Below are 27,309 nucleotides of genomic sequence, written 5' to 3'. Positions count from 1 at the left end.
ACAGAGGATCTAAGAGTAAAATTGCTGTATCTGAGGGAAATGAGGGATTGACACATACTATGTTTCACTGAGACATGGTTCATTCCTGACACTCCAGACATGGCGTTCCAGCCCAAGGGGTTCTAAATCCATTTGGAAGAGGCAAGAGATAAGGTGGTGGGGATTCTTCATGATAAACTCATTGTGGTGCTTAGATATAGCGGTCTTATCTCACTCTTATTCTCCTGAACTAGAACATCTAATGATTATGTGCCGACTCCAGCCCCCAACCCATTCTACTTACCAAGAGAGTTCTTTGTCATGATTCTAACCGCAGTTTACATGCCGCCAAAGGTGGACGTCAAGCAAAACTGAGTGACACCTATAACAACGACGTTTCACTCCCAGATGAGCTCAATGCCTTTTATGCGTACTTTGACTGACAGAACATGAAACACTTTCACAAACTCCCACAGCCCCTGATGATCTTGTGGTCGTTCCCCTCAATAATAAGTACACTGTTTTGGATACTGTTGAGGGGGAAATGACCTTCTGGGGGTGGGAATGGAGCCGCAGTGACCAGGTCTCTGGCACTGTCTGGCGCTATGGCTTGGAAGGAAAATGGGTAGAGGAGGACTGCAATAGTGATGGGGGTTCTAGAGCTAGAGATGTAGACATGTGGTTCTGAGGATGCAATAGAGACACCCAGATGGTATGATGCCTCCCTGATGCCAGAATCAGGGACATCTCGGATCAGGCCCACGACGTTCTAAAGGGAGAGTGTGAGCAGCCAGAAGTCTTGGTACATATTGGCACCATTGAATAGGTAGGAAAAGCGAGGAGGTCCTGAAGTGAGGATTCAGGGAGCTAGGTAGAAAGCTCAAAAGCAGGACCAGTGTTCACTCACCTTAACACTGAACTGATTCCACAACCTACAGGCTCTCTTTCAAGGACCCTATGGCTCATGTTCTCAGTATTATTTATTTATTTCTCCATGTGTTTGTTTGTTTGTTTATTTTTCGTATTTGCAAAATCTTTCCTATTTTGCACATTGATTATTAGTCAGCCTTTCTCTGTAGATTTTAGAAACATAGAAAATCTACAGCACAATTCAGGCCCTTCGGCCCACAAAGCTGTGCTGAACATGTCCTTACCTTAGAACTACCTAGGCTTACCCATAGCCCTCTATTTTTCTAAGCTCCATGTACCTATCCAGGAGTCCCTTAAAAGATCCTATCGTTTCCACTTCCACCCCTGTCGCCGGCAGCTCATTCCAGGCACTCACCCTCTCTGTGTAAAAAACTTACCCCTGATCTCCTCTGTACCTTCTTCCAAGCACCTTAAAACTGTGCCCTTTCGTGCTAGCCATTTCAGCCCTGGGAAGAAGCCTCTGACTAACCACACAATCAATGCCTCTCATTTTCATTGATTTTATTTTTCTTTGTTCTACTGTGAATGCCTGTTTGAAAATGAATCTCAGGGTAGTATGTACCTTGATAAGAAATTTACTTTGAACTTTGAACGTAATAAATTCTGTGCAGGTTTTGAACAGAAATGGGTTGGAATGTCACCACCCACCCTGCCAGCCTCCAATGCATGAGAGCCCATACAGTAGTCACTGTTACGGACGCAAGGACAGTCTTCTGGAGAGTGAACCCATGGAAATTCCTGGGCCTGGAATGTGTCCCCGGCCATGTATTTTGATCCTGCACAGTTCAGCTGGTGGAGTTACTAGCAGATATTTTAACCTGTCTTTGCTTCAAACTGAGGGTCCCACCTGCTTTATGAAGACAGCTGTTATCTCAGTACCTAACAAAAACAAGGTAATGCACCTTAATGACTGTGCCCAGTGACTTTGACACCCACCATCGTGAAGTGCTTTGAGAAGCTGGTCATGGCACAAATCAGCTCCAATCTCAACCCACTGCAATTTGCTTACCATCAAATCAGGTCCACAATGGCTACTATCTCCCTAGCCTTAAACCCTAGAACATCTAGACGATGTTAGACTTGTTGAGTGCCTACAGCTCCATCTCCAGAACGATAATCCTAAGCAGACCAAGGAGTTGCCAAACTCCTTGGTCCTGGGACTCAACACCTCCCTATGCAACTGGATTCTTGACTTCCTGATCTACAGATCCAATCAGTAAGGACAGTTAGTTACACCTCTGCCATAATTATTCTCAACAAGCCTGAGTCCTCAGTCCCTCCTCTCTCCCCTCCCACCGTACTTCCTATGCAGTCATGACTGTGTGGCCAGATTCTACTCAAAAATCATCTACAGGTTTGCAGATGATGCTACCATAGTGGGCCATATCTCAAATATTGATAAGCCAGAAGACAGGAAGGAGAGAGATAGAGAGCTTAGTGACATGGCATCTTGACAACAATCTTTCCCTCAATGCCAGCAAAACAAAGGGAGGGAGGGAATGTTGACTCAGACCACGAGAGGCCTGCGTTGGGCATTTTCATGCCTTACAAGGCGCAGATTGGAAGTCTGTGTGGGGCGCCACTCCTCACACAGACACTACAGCAATGTGTGGTTAAGTGCCTTGCTCAAGAACACAAGCACACTGCCACAGCTGAAGCTCGAACTAGCGACCTTTAGATCACTAGACGAATGCCTTAACCACTTGGCCATGTGCCCAACACAAAAGAACTGATTATTGACTTCAGGAAATTGGGGTTAAGGGCGGGGAAAGATGCTTCTTTACTGAGGTTGGGAGAGTTGAGAGCTTCTAGTTCCTAGGAGTGAGCATCGCCAGTAGTCTGTCCTGGCCCAATCACATTGACACCACAGCCAAGAAAATTCACCAGTGCCCCTACTTCCTCAGGAAGCTAAAAAAATTTGCCATGTTCCCTTTGATCCTTACCAATTTATATCCATGCAGCATAAAATATATCCTGTCTGGATGCAATACAGCTTGGGTATGACAACTGCTCTGCACATGACTGTAAGAAACTGCAAAGGGATTTGGATACAGTTCAGCACGTTACGGAAACCAGCCTCCCTTCTACAGACTCAGTCTATATTTCTTTCTGCCTTAGTAAAGAATTCCCCATAAATGAGATGCTTTTCTCCCCTCCCATCAGGAAGAAGATACAAAAGCATGAAAGCATGTCCCTTCACACTGAACGACAGCTTCTACTTCTCTGTTATAAGACTACTTAATGGTTTCCTAGTACAAAATATGGACTCTTGACCCCACAATCTACCTTGCACCTTATTGTCTATCTGCACAGTACTTTTTTCTATAACGGTAACACTTCATTCTGCGCAGTGTTATTGTTTTACCTTGGTACAGGGAACCTAAAGACACACTCAGTGTTTTAGGAACAGCTTCTTCCCCTCTGCCATCTGATTTCTGAATAGACAAAGAACCCATGAACAGTACCTCACTATTTTTGCTTTCTTTTTGCATTACTTATTTAAGTATTTTAGTATGTATTTCTTATTGTAATTTATTGCATATTTTGCATGGCACTGTTGCCCCGAATTGACAAATTTCATGACATGTCCATGATAATAAATCTGATTTTGATCATCTCATAGTTTGCAGGAAAATGGCAGGATAATTTCCTTAAACCATTATGGAACAAAATTAACTTGCGTATTTTACTAATAGTAAAATTAAAATCTCTCTTGTTACCTTTAGTGAGAAAGTATTTGAAAATCACTACCTTTGAAATCCTTCCCTTGGTTTAGGAAATTGAATAGAAGGTGAAATATTTTCTGACACAAATTAAGGACTAATTGATGAAAACCAGCGAACAAAATTCAAAGCTAAAAGTTTGATTGTGTTTTCTTCTAAATGTGACCACTCAGTCCACAAAGACCTGTGGTTCTTTATTCCCATTGGCCTGGTGAGAAAGATCTCCTTTAATCCCACTCTCTTATTACAGGATCATCCTCTTGTTATTCCACTTTGTCTCACGAAGCACTTGCTGTCATTCAGTTCTGCATCAGCCATCTCTGATTTGTCTGTAGAGCCCGTCACAAGTGGATGGAGTGTATTATTTTGGTTCCAGGTGCAAAGGATGAGGTTTCAACAGAAGAGAAGACGCTTTCAGGCAGGAAGCTGTTGAGTGGCCACTTTCACAATTTGCCTCAGCATTTGGTTTGATTATTCTTCTGAATTTTGCATAACATGAAAGCAAAGTGTTTGTCTCTATTGGTTTCATAGAACACGCACTTGGAAAATAATATCAAATTAAATAAATTTGAACAAAGTTCATTGTTTTAAAAATTTCATCCTCCTATTCGGCACTTTCCATGCTGGTTTTGTTACCCTTAACTACCCCTTGACCAGCCCAAAACTCTTTGAGATCTGCCCTTCACTTCTGATTTTTTACACATCCCTGACTGTGCACTGCCTTATACCCTAAGCACTGGCATTCCCTCTGTAAACCCCTCATATTCTCAACTTCCTTCTCCTTTAATATGAATCTTATATTCTGTTTCTTAAATAACCTGTTATGATAATTTAGTTTTGAAATGCTCAGAGTCAGAATCAGATTTATTATCAGTGTAATACGTGAATAAACTATAAATTACAATAAGAAATATATATAAAAAATTCAATAAGCAGTGCAAAAAGACAGCAAAAATAATGAGGTGGTGCTCTTGGTTCATTGACCATTCAGAAATCTGATGGCGGAAGGGAAGAAGTTGTCCTTGAAGCATTGAGTGTGTATCAGCAGGCTCCTTCACTTCTTCGTTGATGGTAGTAATGAGAAGAGGGCATGTCCTGGGTGTCGCAGGTCTCTAATGGTACTGCCCTCTCGAGGCATCACCCACGGAAGATGTCCTCGATGGTGGGGAGGCTAGTGCCAGGATGAAGGTAAGTGAGTGTACAGCCACCTGCAGCTTTCTCCAGTCCTGTGCATCAGCACCTCTATACCTGTCAGTGAAACAACCAGTCAGAATTCTCTCCACAGTACATCTGTAGCGATTTGCTCAAGTCTTTGGTGACATACCAAATCACCTCAAACTCCAAATGAAATATGGCCACTGATGTGCCTTCTTCATAATTGTATCAAAATATTAGGCCCAGGATAGATCTTCAGAGATATTGACACCCAGGAACTTGAAGCTGCTCACAGCTCATCCACTGGTCATCCCTCCATGAGGACTGGTATCTGTTTCCTTGACTTCCCATTTCTGAAGTCTACAGTCAATTCTTTGGTCTTACTGACATTGAATGCAAGTTTGTTATTGTGACACCACTCAACCAGCTGATCTGTCTCACTCTTGTATGCTTCCTTGTCACCATGGGAGATTCTTCTGCCAACAGCTGTCTCATCAACGAATTTATAGATGGTATCTAGCCACACAGTCATGGTTGCAGAAAGAGTAGATCAGCAGGCTAAGCATGCATGTTTAAGGCATGCTGGTGCCGATTGTCAGTGAGGAGAAGTTATTTTAAGTTCACACTGTCTGTAGTTTCTCAATGAGGATGTCAAAGATTCAACTGCAGAGGGAGGTTCAGAGGACCAAGTTTTGAAGCCTGTTGATAATGGTGTTACTGAACTGTAATCAATAAACATCAACTTGACTTAGTTATTGCTGTCGCCAAGGTGGTCCAAGGCCCAATAGAGAACCAGTATGATTGCACCTGCTTTGACGTATTGTGATGGTAAGCATATTGCAGTGGGTCCAGGTCCTTGCTAATGCAGGAGTTAGTTCCAACCACGATCAAGCTCCCAAAGCACTTCATCACAGTAGATGTGAGTGAAACTGTGAGATAGTCATTGAGGCAGCTCACCCTGCTCTTCCTGATGTTTGCTGCCCTCTTGAAGCAGGTGGGAACCTCCGTCTGCAGCACTGAGAGATTGAACATGTCCGTTAACACTCCCACCAGTTGGTCGGCACAGGTTTTCAGTGCCCTACCATTGGTGTCAGGCCTACCGTTGGTGTCTGACGCCTTGTGAGGCTTCTCCCTCTTGAAAGATAATCTGATAATCCGCCTCTGATATGGAGATCACAGGGTCACCATATGCTGCAGGAAAACACACAGTGTAGATTATTCGCTTTTTCAAAGCATGCATAGAAGCCATTCAGCTCATCGAGGAGTGAACCATCACAGCCATTTATGATGTCAGGTTTTGCCTTGTAGGAAGTGAATCTCAATACAGTCCAGCCACTGTTACTGAATATGACCACTTTCCCACATTTAATTCAGGTAATATGCCAGCGCAAATGATGCCCATGCTCCTTTCCATTGTTATCCAAGGTGATGCAATGATGCTCTGTTGCAATATTTACAGTACGTCCTTTGTAGCAGAGTGTCCTGCTAACCTTACTGGTGCTATACCATTCCATATTATGAAAACCAGCCCAGCAGCTTGTAGGTGGAGCATGATGCAATTCTTGTTTGGGATAACCAACCTTGGAACACAGAACTCTTCAGCATATTATAGGCCTTTCAGCCTATGATGATCTATGATCTTCTGAGCTATTTCAAGATGAATCTAATCCTTGCCTCCCATACAGCCCTCTATTTTTTGTTCATCCATGTACATATCTAAGAGTTTCTAAATATCCCCAGTGCACCTGCCTCCATCATTGCCCCTGGCAGTGCGTTCCATAAGACCATTTGACAGAGAAGCAGAATTAGGCCATTTTGCCCATTGCGTCTGTTCTGTCATTCGTTCATGGCTTATTTATTTTACCCCTCAACCCCATTCTTCTGCCTTCTCCCTGTAACCTTTGATGCCCTTGCAGATAAGAACATGACAACCTTGGCCCCCACAGTCATTTGTGGCAATGAATTCCATGAATTGGAAACATCCTTTCCACCTCCACTCTATCTAGGCCTTTCAATGTTTGGTATGTTCCAATGAGAACACCCCTCAATCTTCTCAACTCCAGTGAGTACAGGCTCAGAGTCATCAAATGCTCCTTAAGAAGAAGTCCTGAAGAAGGGTGTCGGCCTGAAATGTCAACTGTTTATTCACTTCCATAGATACCACCTGAACTGATGAGTTCCTCCAGCATTTTGTGTGTGTTGCTTTGGATTTCCAGCATCTTCAGACTTTCTCATGTTTATGAAATGCTCCTTATATTCCTTTCATTCCTTGATAATTTTTGTAAGCCCTTTCCAGAGCCTCTCAAATGCCTTTCCTTTCTTTGACATGGGACCCAAAATTGCTGATGATACCCTGAAGGTGGTAAAGCCCTGGCAATACATCCTTGATTTTATGTTCTGGTCCTTTGGAAATGAATACTGACATTGCTTTTGCGTTCCTTACTGCTGATGCAACCTACAAGTCAACCTTTAGGAAATCCTGCACGAGGACTCCCAAGACCTTTTGCATCTGAACCTTCTCCTCATTTAGAAAATGGTCTATGCCTTTATTCCTTCTACCAAAGAGCATGAGCATATACTTCACTACACTGTGTTCTATCTGCCATTTCTTTGCCCATTCTTCTGATCCATCTCAGTCCTTCTGTAGACTTTATACTTCCTCAACTCTACCTGTTCCTCCACTTATCTTTGTGTCATTGTAAACTTGGCCACAAAACCATTAATTCTGTTATCCAAATCACTGACATATAATGTAAGAAGAAGCAGTCCCAGCAGTGAACCTGGGGAACACCTTTGGCCACCAGTAGCCAACCAGAAATGGCCCCTTTTATTCCCATTCTGTGTATTCTGACATTCAGCCAATTTTCTGTCCATGCTTGTATCTAGTGCTTCTATGTTGTGGAAAGCTATGACTCTATGCCTTGTGTTTTTTTGAATTGTCTATTTAGTCATTTTCTCTTGACTCAGGATTGAGAAGTGTTGCAAAATGAGCTTTTGAGCATCACATGATATTCAGTCAGCATTGTGGTGCTACAAGTGGATAGGATTGGACAGGAATTGTCCCTCTGGGATCCATATTTATGATGCTATTTGTATTAGAAGGAGCATTTGATTTGGTTGCTTTATTTTTCTGTTGCTTAATGTCCTCATCTTCTTTTACTGCAAGTCAGATTTTGATTTTGTGCAAGCATGAGGAAGAGGAAGAGGGTCCTGAAGAAGAGTTTCAGCTTGAAAAGTCAACTGTTTATTCATTTCCATAGGTGCTGCCTGGCTTGCTGAGTTCCTTCAGCATTTGTGTGTGTTGCTGAAGATTATTTAGTTTAGCTCACTGTGGGACTTACCAGGAGCGCTGGATTGTGCTTATCATCAGAATCAGAATCAGGTTTATCACTGACATATGTCATGAAATGTGTTTTTTTTTTGTGGCAGCAGTACAGTCCAATACAATACATAAAACAATTACTATACATAAAATATATAAAATGCATAAAATTACAATACGTAGAAAGTAATTTGTATTAAACTGATCCACATTTGTGAGTCAGGACCTGCACAGAGCCCCACTTTTATCAGCAGTCTAACTGCTTTTTTTGACAAAGCTACAGAAGTTTATTCACTCACAAAATATACAAAATACAAACATCAGTGATTTAAATGACTTAACAATTTAAAATTGAAATACCACTGGTTACCACTGTCTGCAAAACACTCAATTCCTAAAGGGCTTACCATTCCTGGAAATCCCCCACTGTATCTATAGTGACTGCATGCACCCTCTCTAAGGACACTTGGGCACAAACGTAACACTGGAAGAGGGGTAGGCAGTTGGCTAGGATTCTCCTCTACTGCTCATTGCTTGCACTCATGAGTGGCCATCTTGGCCCAGCCTAGGAGTAAGTCTATCAATAGATCCCCTGTGTAACCTCCCCTCACCCTCCGCTCCTCCCCCCCCACGCCCCACACTTGGTGACCATATGTTAGGAGTGCGGGGCTGAAGTGCCAGCAAAAACCTGAGGAGCAGCCCCTTCAGATACTCAAACAGGAGCTGCAACCTCTCACACTCCATATAAACATAATACACTAACTCATCTCGGCCCCATAAAGGACAGGTGGATAGGGAATCAGTGAACTGGCTCAGAAATCTGTTGCATGTACTGCCCTATGCAACATGTTCCACCCCAGATCCTCAATGTACAGGGGAAGGACACCTGCTTAAAGAGACTTCCACTGGAGACTGCTCCCTATGGCACCTGCTATTCCCACACAGTCTCCCATCCAAGTAGTAACCAGACCAGAGCTTGCTTAGCTTCTAAGATCAGATGAGATTGGGTGTTATTAGGCTGATATGCATGCATTACCACATACTAGCTGTGCAACAGAATTGGAAGTTGCTGAAGGGATATGATCGATAGTCACTATCCTGGGCAGGAGATCTCATGTTTGCTAAGCTTGCTTTTTAAAAACAAGCAGCTGCCACTTATAAGATTAAAAATAAATGTAAGTAAACTTCCAACTAACAGCTTATTTAACTTCTGGTCATAAGTGGAAGCCAGTCTTCAATTCTTAAAATGTAAATGGAAAACAGCATGAAGTTAAAAAGCATTCTTTATAGATTAACTTTGCCAATAGGCTTTGTACTTTGAAGACACTCTGCCTGTAAAGAGTCACTGCACCTGCTTTATTATTGCTCAAGACAATTGTATAAGACAATGGGTTGTTTAATTAATTGTTTCAAACAGACAAGCTGACTCTTAAGTTGCTTAGCTCAAGGTAGCTTGCAGAACCAGATGGATCATATCATTTAGCATATCAATAACTAATATATTTATAGTTGGAAGAGATTTATGTACTTAAAAGTTAGCTTTACAGCATTAATGGTAACTATATCTCCAGAAAATGCTTTTAGGCCGTTTGAGTTAAAAGGATATCCGAAGAAATATCACATGCTTGCGGAGTTGCCCAAGTGGCTGGAAAGGGTATAAATGAAGAGAAGAGTTCAGGCTTATTAGGAATGGGATAAGGAGCATCAGGAAACATGGAAGAACTAGAATCCATTTCTCCAGCTTTGTTTTCTATGATGGGCAAATGGTTTGCCTGGATCTTTGGTATGAGGTTTTAGTTTATAGGAATAGTAACTAAGTTTTGGAAATCCTTAATCCTTTATGTTTGTGAAATCCTTTCTGCTTTGTGTTTTAGGAATGGTTTGTAATTGGGAAATGGTTAAGCCAGAAATCCTGTGAGTTTTAAATGTGTTTCAAGAACGTGTGGATTTAAACTTATCACTGTAAATAAATGAACAGTATCTTAAACTAGTTTGTAAGCTGGAAGTATCTTCTCCTTGGTAGGAAAGGGGACCCACCACTCAAACAGTGGGTATTAGCAGTGAAATCTGCCATGAAGAATGAACTATTTGAAGATTGGCTGGTTACAGCATAATCTTCCTTTAGTGAGAGTTCTTGTGACTATTTATATCTGATAGGGCTTAAAGTTTCTGTTTGAATTCAGAACTTTGTAGTTAGCAAAGCCAATTCCATCACACGGACTCTCTTCCCTTTCACGGGCATCAGAAAATGATGGTTTGGTTTTAGAACAACATCTGGTCTATAAGCACAAAACCCAATTAACAGTTTAATATAGATAAATTGATGATTACCAGGCCATTATAAAGATACAGATTTGTTTCATTTGTCACAGGTACATTGAGATTTGCAGTGAAATGTGTCATTTGTGTCAAGTCTGAACAGCAAGGATTTTGCTGGGCAGCCTGCAAGTGTTGCCACATATTCTGGCACCAACACAGCAAGCCCACAATGTTTAGCTGAACAACACAAAACACAACAGCAGCAAAACAAGCACCAGTCCTCCCTCCCACCCTCCATGCATACACACATAGTCCTTCAACTCCAGGACAGGTTGCCTCCAGCCTCTGGCCTCCAGCGGACTTGGAGATTTGCAGATACTGTGTGCAGAACTTTGGCCATCAGGCCTTGACCTCCAGAATTCTGATTGACCTTTGGGCTTCAATCTTTGGTATTGATTATAGGTTGAACACTTGAGTAGAGGGCTGATGTCTGATGGTTGTAAACTCGGAGGGTAGAAACTAAAGTGACGAGGACATTGTTTAATGTTAAACCCATGGTTCATGCTAACTTGATATGCCACAACCTTTTCCCTGTGAAGAGTAACGCTGATGGCTGGAGGATGTTTCATCTGCTAGCTCAGCTGTGACTCCTACCAATGCCCAAGGAGGGTCTCCAACAAGCATCCATAATAGCATGGTATCTGTTTTGATTAATAGTGAGTTGTATTACACACCAGAACCCCATTTCAATTTCTGTTCATGAGAAGTGTACATCTGGATTCACCAGTTCTAGAACCAGATGCCGGACATTTAACCCTGAAGGTCTCACAGACCGGCAAGTGTGGCCTCCTTGATTGGCGCCAGAATGTGTAGCGACATTTGCGGGCTTCCCCAGCACACCCTCGGGTGTTTAGGTTATTAATGCAAATGATGTATTTCACTGTATGTTTCGATGTACTGTACATGTGATAAATAAACTTGAATCTTGATGGCTCTGGGAGGAAAGTTGGAAGAGTTTTCCTATCACAAGTGGTGAGGCCACTATCTCCAATCACCTGCACTGCTCCTATTTCAGAAGTGATGCATGATGGCAAGATGTTGGGTTGTTTTAGTTTATATGTTAAATGATTGTATTTGGAAACAAATACAAATATGGAGTAGATTTAAAAATCTGTTGAAAGTTCTAATCCTTGATAAGTTTAATAAAGTTGCAATTTGGCCATTGTCATACATTGCAAAAACAAAACCAGTACAATCAGCTGGGAATAAAAGTAATCACAATCCACCAGGAATAAAAAGCTCGGAGCCTAACTTTTTAAAAGATGACATACAAGAGCCTGAATATTTATATCTTGTGGAGAGAATGTTATTTTCACTTCTGTTATTAACTATAGTGTCATGACACAGTATTATTTTTAAAGTCAACAAATAAGAAGTTGAAGTTTTGTGCATTCATGTTGATTATTGCTGTACTAGTGTTTAGGTGATAAATGGCCCCCTCTATGGTTTGATTAATGGATTCTAATGACAACCTGCATTGCCTCGGGGGGAAATGCAAGATTTGGTTTTCATTGGAGAAGCATGATTCTTTTTCACATAATAGTTAAAAGATTGCTCCCTCACAAAAACATTATCTGTCTTCATTTAAAATGCCAAATTGTTTCTGCAACACTAAGGAAAGCAAAAGATTCAACTTAATAAGAAAAGTTGTGGCTTGCTCTCCAACAATTTTCTTGTGTTTTCTTAGTTTTGATAGAACTTAACATAATACTCAGAATTGTTCAGCCTGTAAAGATGGTGAGGCAACAAAAGTCTTTATAGCTCCTTTCCCAGTGTCCAAGTCACTTTATAGTCAATGAATTTTCTGTACATTTGAAAAGCAGTTAAAATCTATAATAGCCAGCAGCCCATTTTAGCACTAGAGGTTCCACAGATGGCAGTGCGATAATAACCAAATCATCCCTTTGTGATGTTGATTGAGTGAGGCAGACGGTTGCAAACTCATCAGCTCCATCAGGAGGTCCAGCCTCCCCATCATCAACGACTTCTTCTAAAGGCGATGTCTCAAAAATCAGGCACTCATCATTAGGGAACCCCATCACCGAGAAAATGCCCTCTTCTCATTACTACCGTCAGGGAAAAGGCAGGAGCCAGAAGACACACAGTCAATGCTTTTGGAACAGCTTCTCCCCCCCCACCCCCACCGCCACCGCCATCTGATTTCTGAATGCTCCATGAACCCACAAACAATACCTCACTATGTTTTGTTCTCTTACATATATATATATTTCTTATTGTGGCTTATAGTATTTTTAATGTATTGCAATGTACTGCTGCCACAACACAACAAACTTTACGACATACACTCAGTGGCCAATTTATGAGGTACAGGAGTGAAAACCGATGTGATCTTCTGCTGCTGTCGTCCATCCACTTTAAAGTTTGATGTGTTGTGCATTCAGTGATGCTATTCTGCACTTCACTGTTGTAACGTGTGGTTACTTGAGTTGCTGTCTCCTTCCTGTCAGCTTGAAACAGACTGCCCATTCTCCTCTGACCTCTCTCATTAACAAGGCATTTTTTTCTCTCCAGAATTGCTGCTCACTGGATGATTTTTTTGTTTTTTGAGTAATTCTCTGTAAATTCTAGAGACTATTGTGCTTGAAGTGGGCATGTGGCCAAGTGGTTAAGGCATTGGACTAGTGACCTGAAGGTCGTGAATTCGAGCCCCAGCTGAGGTGACGTGTTGTGTCCTTGAGCAAGGCACTTAATCACACATTGTTCTGCGACGACACTGGTGCCAAGCTGTATGGGTCCTAATGCCCTTCCCTTGGACAACATTGGTGTCATGGAGAGGGGAGACTTGCAGCATGGGCAACTGCTGGTCTTCCATACAACCTTGCCCAGGCCTGTGCCCTGGAGAGTGAAGACTTTCCAGGCGCAGATCCATGGTCTCACAAGACTAATGGATGTGTTTGAAAAGCCCAGGGGATCAAGAGTTTCTGAGATATTCATAGCACCCCATCCAGCACAAACAATCATTCCACAGTCAAGGTCACATAGATCACATTTCTTCTCCATTCTGATGTGTGGTCTGAACAACAACTGAAACTCTTGACCATGCTTTCATTCTGCTACATGATTGGTTGATTAGATATTTGTATTAACGAGCAGGTGTATGTGTGTACCTAATAAAGTGGCCACTGAATATATAGTATATATCATAGTAATTCATAATCTTTTTTATGTATTGATCTGTAGCGCTGCCACAAAACACCAAATTTCAAGACATATGTCAGTGATAATAAGCCTGATTCTGAATATTGGCCAGATCTGAAAGATCTTGAAGATTTTTTATATAGAATTGTGAGAGGTTTTTCCATAATTCGGATGCAGCAGATGGATTAATCATTCCACCTAGAAAGAGGAACCTCTAAGACTGCAACACTCCCTCACCAATACGTGAATATCCAATGGATTTCATGCTGAAGTATTGTAGTGGGACCAAAGCCCGCTATCATTTGAGTCGAGGAAAAGACCTTATATCAACTTACTTATTTCCCTTTGATTTTGCCTTCAATCTTTGGGCATTAATATTTTTTGGATGAAATGGTAAGTCTAATGGAGAAGATTTTTTTTGTGGAAGCAAGTAATTTTTCCTTCTTTTTCTTCTAGTCTAATCCATTTTCATTCTCTCTCAGCCTAGCCAGTCAATGACCAGTAACAGAAGTGTAAAGTAATTTGTTTTGACATACAGATGAGCAGCATCGAACAACAGGATAGACATTAAATTTACATCCGTGCTCTAATCAATTTCCATTTATCTCTCATTACTGCTGTCTGGGCGGAAAACCTTAGAAGCATAAATGATTACAATATAGGAATTACCATTCAACTCTGTGTTAAACCATTGGAACAGTAGTTCCATTTCATCACTCTCTACCCAGATTCAGTGTTTCACATATTTGTCTTTCCTGAAAAGAGGCAATAGTCTCCATGATTTGTGGAAAACCATTTGTTGTTGCAAAGACACTGAAAATAATGGAAAAGGAATTGGATGGGTGTAACGTTCGACAGGTCACTCATGCTATCAATTCAGTAAGGCCTCCACCATAGCACTAAGGTCTTCATGGACTCCAATACCCCAGGGAGATCCCAGGTCCTCGTATTGGTAATGGCCTCTGCTACTAGCCACCCAGGCAGTCTCAATGTGAAGGCTCACCACAGGGTTCTGTATAGCAGTAAACATACTTCTATAATCTGTGGGTCTGGAGTTCACCTTACAATGAAAAAAGATCTCAATTGTGACAGCAGTGTGAGCAGAGAATAACGCACCTGAAAGCAACATTGGGCATCTGGGACTGTAGGCGGAAGTCCTATTTGTTCTGTATTTTTATTTAAATATATATGATTTGGTCCTCAGCTAAATGGTAGTTTGCCTTTTTTATAACTACTTCCATGTAACCGGCTAATTGGGGCAGCTGCTTAATTGGCCCAAATTGTACTGGTCCCTATGAATCCCAATTCACTGCAATCCACTGTACTTGCAGGTGGACATTCCACCCTGGTATATTAACCTGCCTGTAAGACTTTTCTTTCCCTGTTTTCTGCTCCATATGTTTACCGTGACTGTTCCACATTCCTTCATCTTTTCATGCCTAATTGTTTGATTATTTACGTATTTATTAATCAGGTTCTGATTTAGATTCAGATTTATGTATCGCGTGTATATCGAAACACACAGTGAAATACCAGCCCACCCTAGCTTGTGCTGGGGGCAGCCGGCAAGCATCACCAGACATTCTGGGCGCCCACATAGCACTCCTACCATGCTTGGCAGAACAGCACAGAACATAACAAGCGACAAGGCAACAAACAGCAAAACGAAGCCTGTTCCTCCCTCTCATCCACCCACACCCATACACAGTCGTCTGACCTAAGGAAGGCCATCTTTTGGCTTCCAGCCTCCAATTCAGATCTGCAAACATTGGGTCTTCCGTTTCCCCAGCAGACTCGCAGAGACTTGGATATCACTTCACAGGCTAACAGTTACTTCCACTTGAAGGAAAGGCTTGCTGGACCATTTCAGAGGATGTTAAGGAATAAGACGTAGTGGTGTGTCTGAAGTCTTACACAGGCCAGACTAGATAACAAAGTAACGAATGCTGTTCATGTGCCAGACATTACTGCAAGGGCTTTTACAACAAACCAGTAGTTTTTGTGGTCATTATTATGAACGAATAGTTTGTATTATAATTTCAAATGAATATAAGAAGTTCAAGTGCTGGAAATGTCAGCCTATACAAAGCAGGAATGTTAGAAGCTCTGGTGAGGCAGCACCCTTGGAAAGGGAAACAGAGTTAGTACTCGAAATCAGAGACCTTCTTGCTGAACTGTTCTGATGATCTGTTTCCAACCTGACACAGGCTGATGTGGGCTGCACGCTGGTGCATCTAGTACAGCTGTTGCACGCTGTTGCACGCTGGTGCACGTTGGTGCATCTAGTACAACTGTTGCACGCTGGTGCACGTTGATGCATCTAGTACAGCTGTTGCACGCTGGTGCACGTTGGTGCACGTTGGTGAATCTAGTACAGCTGTTGCACGCTGGTGCACGTTGGTGCATCTAGTACAGCTGTTGCACGCTGGTGCACGCTGGTGCATCTAGTACAGCTGTTGCACGCTGGTGCACGTTGGTGCATCTAGTACAGCTGTTGCACGCTGGTACACGCTGGTGCATCTCGTACAGCTGTTGCACGCTGGTACACGCTGGTGCATCTAGTACAGCTGTTGCACGCTGTTGCACGCTGGTGCACGTTGGTGCATCTAGTACAACTGTTGCACGCTGGTGGACGTTGGTACACGCTGGTGCATCTAGTACAGCTGTTGCACGCTGGTGCACGTTGGTGCATCTAGTACAGTTGTTGCCTCGCAGCTCCACTTGCTCCGCTTCAGTCCTGACCCTGGCACTGTCTGTGTGGAGTTTACACGTTCTCCCCATGATCATGTGAGTTTCCTCTGGGTGCATTTGTTTTCCTCCCATGGTCTAAAACCATGAGGTTTGGAGGTTAATTGGACTCTTTAAGTTGCCTCTCGTGTGTGGAAATTGGCATGGGGGTTGGGTGCAGGTGGGATAGATAGGAATGGGGAGAGAATACGGTGGGTTAGGTAGGATTAGTGTAAGAATGGGTGCTTGATGGTTGATGTGAAAGAAGGTTAAAATACCTTTTATTGAGCGGTAACTCCTTATGATCCTTACTTTTCCTTGCGCAATAAGATGCTCTCTTGACCTCACAATCTACCTCAGCATGGCCTTGCACCTTGGAGGGGGTAGTGGGGATAAGCTTCCCCTACCTAATAAATGCTCACAATGGCGTTTGTCTCAGCTGGCCTCTGACAACCTCACGTGTGGTTTAGCTTCAAAGCCTGGTGGAACCGACTCTACTGACAGGAGAAGGGGCAAAGACGAGTTACTGGCACCTTAAAACTAGTCACTTTGGGCAGATGGGGCTCATCAGCCATGGTTGGCAGCTCATCTAGGGGAAGGAAAACTCTGATCTCAAACTTCTGCTGCCTTGTGGCTATACCCAGTCACAGGGAAGGCTTTGGGAGTAAACCCTGAGGGAAAATCTGGTGCTGGAGTCCCTAAGGCTGTCATACTTTGACTTCAAAGCTGACTGGCAACTCTAATGAAGGGTCTCGGCCTGAAACGTCGACTGTACCTCTTCCTATAGATGCTGCCTGGCCCTGGCCTGCTGCGTTCACCAGCACTTTTTATGTGTGTTGCTTGAATTTCCAGCATCTGCAGATTGCCTCGTGTTTGTGTTTTTAAAGAGGGTGAGTTTGTTGCACGGGCAACACCTTGGTCTCCATATTGTACTTGCCTGGCTTGTCTACTGCATATTCTCTGTAACCTTAACACATTATTCAGCATTTTATCATTTTTTCCTTTATGATGAAATGATCTGTATGGATGGCAAGCAAAACAAAGTTTTTCACTGTACCTCGTTACATCTGACAGTCATAAACCAATTTATAGCTCCTTATTCTGAGTGCTTCTGGCATTTTCTGTTTCACATATTAAAATTCCAGTTTATTGATTAAATTTAAATTCTTCAGGTAATACGGTAGGATTCGAACTCAGTGTCTGATTATTAAAGCCAGCTTCTGGAAAGTTTGGTACCTGGACCACAGTGGCACCAAGGTACTCATTGTAACATTTCCCTGTAATGAAAAATGAAAACTCTGCAGATGCTGGGCATCTAAAATAATGATAGCAATGGATGTGACTACTCAGCAGGAAAGGAAGCATTGGTGGAAGCAAAAGGGAGTGAATGTTTCAGTTAAAGACCCTTCATCAGAACATTAAAGTGTGAACATAAATCAGTTTTAAGTTGCAAGGAGGGTGGGGAAGGGATAGATCAGACGTATAGAAAATCTCTGATAGAATGAGAAGCGTAGTAGAATGAGGCCAGGGTAACCAAGGTGTTGTTTACAGAGTCATCTGAGTTACAGGATAATGAGAACAGTTAGAGAGAGAGGGAGAGAGGGAGGGAGGGAGGGAGGACAAGAGAGGAAGATCAGAGGGAGAGAGAGAGGAAGAGAGAGGGAGGGAGAGAGTGGGGGAACGAGGAGGGAATGGAAGAGAAAGGGGAGAGAGAGAGAGTAAACAGATGGTTAGATATGAAAGTCAAGAAATACAGGTCAGAAGTGTGGAATAACTCTGAAATAAAGGAGAGAGTTCAAAGTTCAAAGTAAATTTTATTATCAAAGTGCATTTGTGTCACCTTATACAACCCTGAGATTCATTTTCTTGCAAGCATAATAAATTCAATAACCATAATAGATTCAATGAAAGATCACACCAACAGGGCAGAGATCCAGTGTGGAAAAAGACAACAAACTGTGGAAATACAAAAAAAAACAAGAAATAGTAAACAAACAAACAAACAAACAAGTAAGCAAGTAAATAAATAAATAAGCAATAAGTGTTGAAATGAGATGAAGAGTCTTTGAAAGTGAGTCCATAGATAGTGGGAACAGTTTAGTGACGGGACAAGTGAAACTGAGTGAAGTTATCTGCTCTGACAATAGACAATAGACAATAGGTGCAGGAGTAGACCATTCGGCCCTTTGAGCCAGCACTGCCATTCACTGTGATCATGGCTGATTATCCACAATCAGTACCCCATTCCTGCTTTCTCCCCATATCCCTTGACTCCATTATCTTTAAGAGCTCTATCTAACTCTTTCTTGAAAGCATCCAGAGAATTGGCCTCCACTGCCTTCTGAGGCAGAGCATTCCATATATCCACCACTCTCCGGATGAAAAAGTTTTTCCTCAACTCCGTTCTAAATGGCCTACCCCTTATTCTTAAACTGTGGCCTCTGGTTCTGGACTCCCCCAACATCAGGAACGTGTTTCCTGCCTCTAGCATGTCCAACCCTTTAATAATCTTATATGTTTCAATCAGATCCCCTCTCATCCTTCTAAATTCCAGTGTATCCAAGCCCAGTCACTCCAATCTTTCAACATATGATAGTCCCGCCATCCCGGGAATTAACCTCGTGAACCTACGCTGCACTCCCTCAATAGCAAGAATGTCCTTCCTCAAAATTGGAGACCAAAACTGTACACAATACTCCAGGTGTGGTCTCACCAGGGCTCTGTACAACTGCAGAAGGACCTCTTTGCTCCTATACTCAACTCCCCTTGTTATGAAGGCCAACATGCCATTACCTTTCTTCACTGCCTGCTGTACCTGCATGCTTACTTTCAGCGACTGATGAACAAGGACACCAAGGTCTCGTTGTACTTCCCCTTTTCCTAACTTGACACCATTCAGATAGTAATCTGTCTTCCTGTTCTTGCCATCAAAGTGGATAACCTCACATTTATCCACATTAAACTGTATCTGCCATGCATCTGCCCACTCACCCAACCTGTCCAAGTCACCCTGCATTCTCATAACATCCTCCTCACATTTCACACTGCCACCCAGCTTTGTGTTAACTGTAAATTTGCTAATGTTACTTTTAATCCCTTCAACTAAATCATTAATGTATATTGTAAATAGCTGCAGTCCCAGCACCAAGCCTTGTGGTACCCCACTAGTCACTGCCTGCCATTCTGAAAGGGACCCGTTAATCCCTACTCTTTGCTTCCGGTCTACCAACCAATTTTCTATCCATGTCAGTACCCTACCCCCAATACCATGTGCTCTAATTTTTCCCACTAATCTTCTATGTGGAACCTTATCAAAGGCTTTCTGAAAGTCCAGGTACACTACATCCACTGGCTCTCCCTTGTCCATTTTCATAGTTACATCCTCAAAAAATTCCAGAAGATTAGTCAAGCATGATTTCCCCTTCGTAAATCCATGCTGACTCGAACCGATCCTATTACTGCTATCCAAATGTGCCGCTATTTCACCTTTTATAATTGACTCCAGCATCTTCCCCACCACTGATGTCAGGCTAACTGGTCTATAATTCTTTGCTTTCTCTATCCCTCCTTTCTAAAAAAGTTCGATAACATTAGCTACCCTCCAATCCACAGCAACTGATCCTGAATCAGTAGAACATTGGAAAATGATTACCAATGCGTCCACAATTTCTGGAGCCACCTCCTTAAGTACCCTGGGACGCAGACCATCAGGCCCTGGGGATTTATTAGCCTTCAGTCCCATCAGTCTATCCAACACCATTTTCTGCCTAATGTGAATTTCCTTCAGTTCCTCCGTTACCCTAGGTCCTCTGGCCTCTATTACATCTGGGAGATTGTTTGTGTCTTCCCTAGTGAAGACAGATGCAAAGTACCCATTCAACTCATCTGCCATTTCCTTGTTCCCAATAATAATTCCACCCGTTTCTGTCTTTAAGGGCCCAACTTTGGTCTTAATTAATTTTTTCCTCTTCACATACCTAAAGAAGCTTTTACTATCCTCCTTTATATTCTTGGCTTGCTTACCTTCGTACCTCATCTTTTCTCCCCGTATTGCCTTTTTAGTTATCTTCTGTTGCTCTTTAAAAGTTTCCCAATCCTCTGGCTTCCCACTCATCTTTGCTATGTTATACTTCTTCTCTTTTATTTTTATACTGTCCATCACTTCCCTTATCAGCCATGGTCACTCCTTACTCCCCTAAGAATCGTTCTTCCTCTTTGGAATGAACTGATCCTGCACCTTCTGCAGTATTCCCAGAAATACCTGCCATTGTTGTTCCACTGTCATCCCTGCTCTGGTTCAGGACCCTGATGGTTGAGGGGTAATAACTGTTCCTGAACCTGGTGGTGTGAGTCCTGAAGCTTCTGTACCTTCTTCCTGATGGTGGCAGTGAGAAAAGAGCACGTCCTTGGTGGTGGGAGTTCCTGATGGTGGATGCTGCTTCTCTGCAACAGTGCTTCATGTAGATGTGCTGAAGGGTGGGGAGGGCTTTACCCGCGATGGACTTGGACGCATCCACTACTTTTTGTAGGATTTCCATTCAAGGGCATTGGTGTTTCCATACCAGGCTGTGATGCAGTGTACTCCCTACCATATATATAGACAAGTTTTTCAAGGTTTTATATGTCATACTGAAACTTCAAAAACTCCTAAGGAAAGAGAGACATTGCTCTGCTTTCTTTGCAATTGCATTTACATGCTAGGCCCAGGACAGATTCTCTGAAATGATAACACCGAGGAATTTAATGTTGCTGAACCTCTCCACCTCTGATCCCCTGATGAGGACTGGCTCATGAACCTTCGGTTTACTCCTCCTGAAGTCAATAATCAGCTCCTTGGTCTTGTTGACATTGTTGACATATTATGGCTGTTGTTGTGGCACCACTCAGCCATATTTTCAATCTCCCTCCTACATGCTGATTCATTATCACCTTTGATTCAGCCTGCACCAGTTGTTGTCGTCAGCAAACTGAGCTGTGCTTAGCCACACAGTCAGATGTGTAAAGCGAGTAGCGCAGGGGGCTAAGCTTGCAGCCTTGTGGCTCATCTGTGCTGATGGAGATTGTGGAGGAGATGTCGTTGCCAATCTGAAATGACGGGGTCTGCAAGTGAGGAAATAGAGGATCCAACTGCACATCGAGGTATTGAGGCCAAGGGCTTGAAGCTTATTGATTAGTTTTGAAAGGATGATAGCATTGAATGCCGAGCTGCAGTTGATAAACTGTATCTTGGTGTATGCATCTTTGCCTCCAGAAGTTCCAGGATTGAATGAAAATCCAAAGAAGTGATATTGTGATGGGAGGCAAACTGAAGCAGATCCAAGTCATTTCTCAGGCAGGAGTTGACATGTTTCATCAACAACCTCTCAAAAAACTTCATCACAACGGACGTAAATGTTACTGGTCGATACTGAGGCCGGTTACCACATTCTCCTTAGGCACAGGTATAATTAAAGCCGAAGTGAAGCAGGTGGGTGCCTCAGACTGCTGAAGCGAGAGGTTAAAGATCTCAATGCTCACTCCAGCCAGTTGATCAGCACAGGTCACTAGTACTCGGCCAGATACGCCATCTGGGCCGGATGTTCATAGTGGGTTCACAATCCTGAAAGATGCTCTTACACTGAGCTCAGAGACTGAAGTCACAGGATCATCGGTGGCTGTGAGCGTTTGTGATGGCTTCCTAGATTTTTATATAAATTTTGTTTTAGGTGTTTATTTTTAGTCTTGCTTTAGTGTGTCAGTAGAAAGGAGCAAATTTTAGATTTTCAGGCATTCATTTTCCAAAAAATTAAGTGTTACAGAGAAGTTTTTGTATTTTGTTAAATAAAGTAACGTATTACGTAACAGGCCACTTTCCAAACAAAGACTTGATTACTTTGTAGGTACAGTGCCCAGTGCATGATTAAACAAAGATAACAAACAAGATGCTAATGATCAATGACATAGTGAATTGAATGAACTAAACTGATAACTGAAACAGAAACAGGTGTAGAAGGAATCAAACTGTGTGAAGGACAACCAAAATAAAAGGTGAGGGTGTGGCAGATGTGACAATTTAACCTTCAGATCATCAATTCTTACGCCATGGCAAGAGTGAGCATAGCAACAAGACACAAGGTGGTCATCCTGTATCAACAAGGTCTCTTCTAATCACAAATTTCTCGGTGGAGTGGAGTTTCAAGATGTGCTTTCCAAGCTCTTCTGAAGAAGCACAAAGAAATGGCAAGGCTGAGGACTAGAGTGGTCCTAAACCTTGTCATCCACAGGAACTGAGTGCAGAAGATGAACGATACATCACACTGATATCGCTTCTAAATCAGAAGAAGTCCAGCATTAATATTAACTCTGAATTCACAAAAACCGTTGGAACCCAAGTACACCCCTCTGTAGTCTAGAGAGGTCTTGTCAGAAGTGGTCTCCATTCCTCTGAAGTGGAAGCAAAGCTGAGAGAGTCACCTACGCACAGAAACACAAGGACAGAGGTGCTGAACAATGGTAGTAAGTCTTCTGGACCGATGAGTCAAAAGTTTGAAATTTTTGGCTCAAGCAGGAGATAGCTTGTCCGTAGAAAAGCCGGAGAGCGCTACATGGATGAGTGTCTGCAGCCAATAGTGAAGCATGGTGGAGGTTCTCTGCAGGTTTGAGGCTGTATTTCTACACATGGAATTGATGATCTGGTCAGAATTAAGGAGTTCTGCCTCCAGAGAGTCCTGATCGCAATATCATCGAGGCTGCTTGGGATTTCCGGAGAGACAGAAACAAGTTAAAGAACCGAACACTGCAGAAGAACTGTGGTAAGTTCTCCAAGAAGCTATGAACAACCTACCAGCTGATTTTCTTATAAAACTGCTAAGTGTACCTAAGAGAATTGAAACACGAGGAAATCTGCAAATGCTGGAATTTCAAGCAACACACATAAAAATTGCTGGTGAACGCAGCAGGCCAGGCAGCATCACTAGGAAGAGGTACAGTCGCCACTTCGGGCCAAGACCCTTCGAAGGGTCTCAGCCCAAAACGTCAACTGTCCCTCTTCCTATAGATGCTGCCTGGCCTGCTGCGTTCACCAGCAATTTTTTTTGTGAGTTGCCTAAGAGAATTGATGCAGTTTTAAAGACAAAGAGTGGCCACACCAAATATTGATTTGATTTAATTTTTTTTTTATTGTTTACTGCTCTTTATAGTATTTTTTGATATTCAGAAACTTTTCATTTCATTATTTTTGACAGCACCTTCACTTTACAGGATATATTTTACATGTGCCTACAACTTTTGCATAGTACTGCACTTTCTATGAGCTGAAAGCATTCAAGCCCTGTCACAGCCGTTGAGCATCCTTTGTTGATTCAAGTTTAGTCTGGAATTGCCACTTTGCCTGTGAGATGGCTTTCTGGAGATCGTACCTGGATCTGTTGTAACTTCTTGGTTGCCAGACTTGAATCTTCTGATCTGGCCCTCAGCAGTTTGTGGATCTCATGGTTCATCCAGGTCTTCTGGTTGCAGAAGACTATGAGCGATTTTGTGGGGAAAGATTAATCTACAACTATTTTTATAAAGTCTATGACAACCATGGTAAGTTCACTCAGATCCACGGAAGAGTCCTTGAACGTGCAGACCACCAACTCAAAGCAATCCTTTAGCTGCTCCTCTGCCTCCCATGTCCATCTCTTTGATGTCCTCATCTCTGGAGCCTTGCTCTTTAGCCTCTACCTGTATGCAGGTAGGAGAAGGACAGCCAAATGATCTGATTTACTGAAATACGGTCTGGGCATGGAATGGTAGGCATTCCTTATCCTTGTATTGCAATGGTCTAGTTGCATGGCTGCTGTCATTTTGGAGCACCAGTGTTTTGTCCGTAGGGACCACCCTGAGCTTACTGTTGCCAGTTGCTTCAACTTTCCGTCTCACTCCTACTTTGACGTATTGGTCTGTGCCCTTCCTCCCTGTTACAATAAGGCTTGAGGAATAAGCCCACCTTCTTTCTGGATTCAATATCAAATTCAATAATTTCAAGTAACCCGCTTTTCCTATCTGTACCAAAACTGGCCAGCTCTGCTGTAAGATCTGTCTCCTGTAACAGCAGCTCCCCAATTCCCCACCTCAGCCCCCATATCCATGATCTGAGCTGTTGAGTATTCTGGCCTACTCCTTCCAGTTTCAGCTTTTAGCACAGTTCTGACCTGCATTTCACAGCATTAACAGGCCCCTTTTATCCTTCTATTTAATTACATATTTGTTTCCCAACGTTTGAGCCAATAGTTAATTAAAAATGGAAGATGTAAAGATAAGTGTAACTATTTCTCTCTGATTTAGATAGCCCAAGAGAGTACAGCACAGAGCAGGGAAGTTGTTGTACCACAAAATACATCAGTAATTTATAATAATATAATAAATTTGTAGTAATTATTAATGAAAAGTAAGCTTAGAGTCTAGAGATGAATGCAATTGCCTTGTATCTCTAATGAATGACTAGGACTCTTTTACAAAGTTAAAACTAATGTGTGGCTTCAAAATTCAAAGTAAATTTACTTGAACTTGAAAGTGATCAATAAAATTAATCAAGGTCTTGTAGTGTATTAGTGTGGAAAATATTTCCATATGTGGCCAATCCAAATACATGCAGCAAAACTCTGCCAAAACTTTCTGTCAGATCTTGGTCTCACGCTGGCTGTGTGCAGAACGAATTAAATAACTATACATTGGCGGGATCTTTCCTGTAGAATGGACTTTACAATCGTGTTTCCATTGCCAAACAGCTCAGTTTCATAGAATGATAGAGCCCTACAACACACACAGGCCATTTGGCCCATCAACCCAAAGCCAAACTATGGTGCTATCTAGTCCCATCAACCTGCACCTGGACCATAGCCCTCCACACTGCTCCCATCCATGTGTTTATCCAAACTTCTCTTAAATGTTGAAATCAAACCCATATCCATCCATCATTTCTGCCATCAGCTCATTCCACAGTCTTACCACCCTCCGAGAGAAGAAGTTCCCCTCAGGTTCCCCTTAAATATTTCACCTTTCACCCTTAACCCATGACCTCCAGTTCTAGTCTCACCCAATTTCAGTGGAAAAAGCCTGCTTGCATTTATTCTATCTAAGCCACTCATAATTTTGTGTACCTCTATAAAATCTCTCATTCTCCTACACTCCAGGGAATAATGACCTAACCTCTTCAACCTTTCCCTATAACACAGGTCCTCAAGTCCTGGTAACATCCTTGAAAATTGTTTTACATGTAATACTTGTAAGTCCTGAATAATGCAGTCAAGCTAATTTATCAGTGAGGGAATCATTTTAAAATGAGCTTTGTTCTGATGTATTTGCATCACTGCAAAACATATTTTTGGCTGGCTTTATCCTCGTCAGCAGGATGAAAGCTTAAACCTGTCAGAGAAGCCAAGTTGTACCTGGTTTTGTCATAACATCAACTTAACTCAAGGCTTATCATGAAACTGGAGATGTCATCACACAATAATATCAGAAAATAGGAGGAGGAGTGAAACACTCTGCTCTTCAAGCCTGCTTGCCACACTAGATTATCACTCACAACACGCTGGAGGAACTCAGCAGGTCGGGCAGCATCCGTAGAAAAGATCTGTCGACGTTTCGGGCTGGAACCCTTCATCAGGACTGTAGAGGGAAACGGCAGAGGCCCTGTAAAGAAGATGGGGGGAGGATGGGAAGGAGAATGCTAGAAAACTGCCTCCTTCTACTACCCATTGTGTTTTCCCCTACTCTTTCTTCACCTTTCCTGCCTATCACCTCCCTGCCTTCCCTCCCCCACCCCTTTATCTTTCCCCTTACTGATTTTTCACCTGGAACCTACCAGCCTTCTCCTTCCCACCCTCCCCCCACCTTCTTTTTAGGGCCTCTGCTGCTTCCCTCTACAGTCCTGACGAAGGGTTCCGGCCTGAAACGTCGACCGATCTTTTCCACAGATGCTGCCTGACCTGCTGAGTTCCTCCAGCGTGTTGTGAGTGTTGCTTTGACCCCAGCATCTGCAGAGTATTTTGTGTTCACACTAGATTATCATTGGTTGATCTTCCCTAGGCTTCTACTCGTCTTCCATAACAGTTCCACTCTATTTCTCAATCTTACCACCCCGGTCTCCCAGCAAAACACCTCCCCTCCTTTAAAAACCAGCTCAGCAATTTCTGCATAATGCTATAGGTTCATAGTCAACCGAGCAGCAGTGAATGGGCACAAATCAATTACAGTAAATGGGGAAGTGGGGTGATGGGAATGTTCTGAGGGCTGGCATTGACTCAATGGGCCAAATGGCTTGCTCCTCAATATGCCCTCAATTTGATTTGCATGCAGAACAGTTGCTTCAGAGAGTTGGCCATTACAAACACAACACATTTGACTTTGTGTTTAAGTGCCTAGGCGTACCCAAGTAGAACCAGCCCATTAGATATCTGTAGGATATTGTCAAGGCCAGGGCTTTCAGACCGGCACCGAAAGTATTGGGAGGGCCAGACAGGTTTTCACACCCATTCCTTCCTCAGCTATTTACATGAGGGCCAACAACCATCACGCTGACAGGCATACCTGAAGGAGATATGTACAGTTTACTGCTCTACTCTCTACACTCATCCCTGTGTGACAAGGTACAGCTGAGACACCATCTCTAAATTCGCTGATGACACAACTGTTTGTTGGCAGAATCTCAGGGGGAGAGGAGGAGGCGCACAGGAGTGAGAGAGGTCAGGTGGTTGAGTGGCGTCGTAACAACAGTTTCATACTGAACGTCAGTAAGACCAAGGAATTGATTGTTGACTTCAGGAAGGGGAAATCGAGGGAACACACACCAGTCATCGAGGGATCAGCAGTGAAATGTGTGAGAAGCTTTAAGTTCCTGAGTGTCAACATCTCTGAAGATCTATCCTGGGCCCAACGTATCGATGCAACTATGTAGGAGACACACCAGTGGCTGTATTACATGAGGAGTTTGAGATTTAATATATCACCAAAGAGTCTAGTAAATTTCTA

Source organism: Mobula hypostoma, chromosome 19 (genome assembly GCF_963921235.1).
Source record: "Mobula hypostoma chromosome 19, sMobHyp1.1, whole genome shotgun sequence".
Classification (NCBI taxonomy): domain Eukaryota; kingdom Metazoa; phylum Chordata; class Chondrichthyes; order Myliobatiformes; family Myliobatidae; genus Mobula; species Mobula hypostoma.
Note: the sequence above shows the minus strand (reverse complement) of the source record.